We start from the raw sequence: 1407 nt of genomic DNA on the forward strand, positions 1-1407 counted from the left end.
TTAATCCATGTGGGCAATTTCTATATATAGCTATGCATCAGTATGGATCTTAAAATGATTTTCCAAATAATATTTGTCCCCTATTTGATTCGTGCTTAGTTCAGTGTGGGGTAACCACCCTCCCCATAGTCTGGTAATTCTGTTACTCGATAAATAGCTCTGCCTCTCAACTAACAAATGGCATCTCATACTAGTACATTATTGTTGTGGCTCGCTCAGAACACAAACAAGAGAAGAACTTGAGCTACAGCCCTATGCTGCTTTAGCTGGGTTTTCAAAAGCACTCAGAATTGGCCTCACTCTGGTCCCCAGAAGACAGCAGTAAAGCTCCCCTGTGGGAGCAGAGTGAGGTCAGTGCTGAAGGCTTTTGAGCCACCCTCAAGCCTAAATGAGGAACCTTAGAGTTGCATAATACAGTGTGCAGTATATGAGGCCTAGCCTGCAAATCCTTGCGAGTATCTTTACTCACACAGGAGTAGAGCCAACGAGACCACGTCGCCGTGTGAAGATTTGCAGGAGTGGGTGTCTTTGGAGGCCTGACCTTGTAAGTTCTGAGCATCTGCTAAGAGGTGCTAAGTGCCTCCAAGACCCAACTCCCTGTACCACCTCCTTTAGTTCCCATCTCTTGGGAGATGCTCAGCAGTTTGCAGGGTCATTTTAAAGTATTGACCCATCTTCTCCTTGTAAACAAACCAAACCTTTGTAAATGTTTTTAGTTTAGAAGTTAGTGTGTACAGACAGCATCAGTAAGGTTAAAAAAAATTACCAAAAAAAGTTATTTGTATATGGAAAAAAAACTTTTACAGATGCTTTTAATTTATTTTATTGCTGTTGCCTTCTTGTACTTTAATTCCCATCTTTTTTTGCTGTTAAGACAAATCAATTTGCACAAGAGTTGCAAGATGAAATGATAGATCCTTGACAAGATCACAAGGGTACATTGCAGTGACACTGTGAAGGACACATTTCACTACTGATGTATAAGCTTGCCCACTATGTATCATTTCCCTTCAGTAATGGGAATCTCACTACAAACTATGAAAAAAAATAAATAAAATCACTTTGAAATTTTATTTTCTCCTTTTGTACTTGAGTCTTCAAAGGATTATTTACTCTATAGTGCTTTATACATGCAACACTTGGGAATGCAGCCAACAATTCAACTAGACATGGCATTCACTAAATGAAGTAAATCATGGCTGGGGAGTGGGCCCTGAATGTTCAGTTAATGATTAGCTGCTCTGACAATAACCACCTTTGTAGTGCGCTGGACCTGATTCACAGCCCAATGAAGTCAAGGGGATTGCTTCCATTTCAATGAGATTTGCATCTAGCCTATAACTAGTATTCTGGCATACAGCAATGCACCTGAATGTGATGCAGTCCCCAGTAGGTCATGAAAGGCAG

This window comes from Dermochelys coriacea, chromosome 4 (assembly GCF_009764565.3).
Source record: "Dermochelys coriacea isolate rDerCor1 chromosome 4, rDerCor1.pri.v4, whole genome shotgun sequence".
NCBI lineage: Eukaryota > Metazoa > Chordata > Testudines > Dermochelyidae > Dermochelys > Dermochelys coriacea.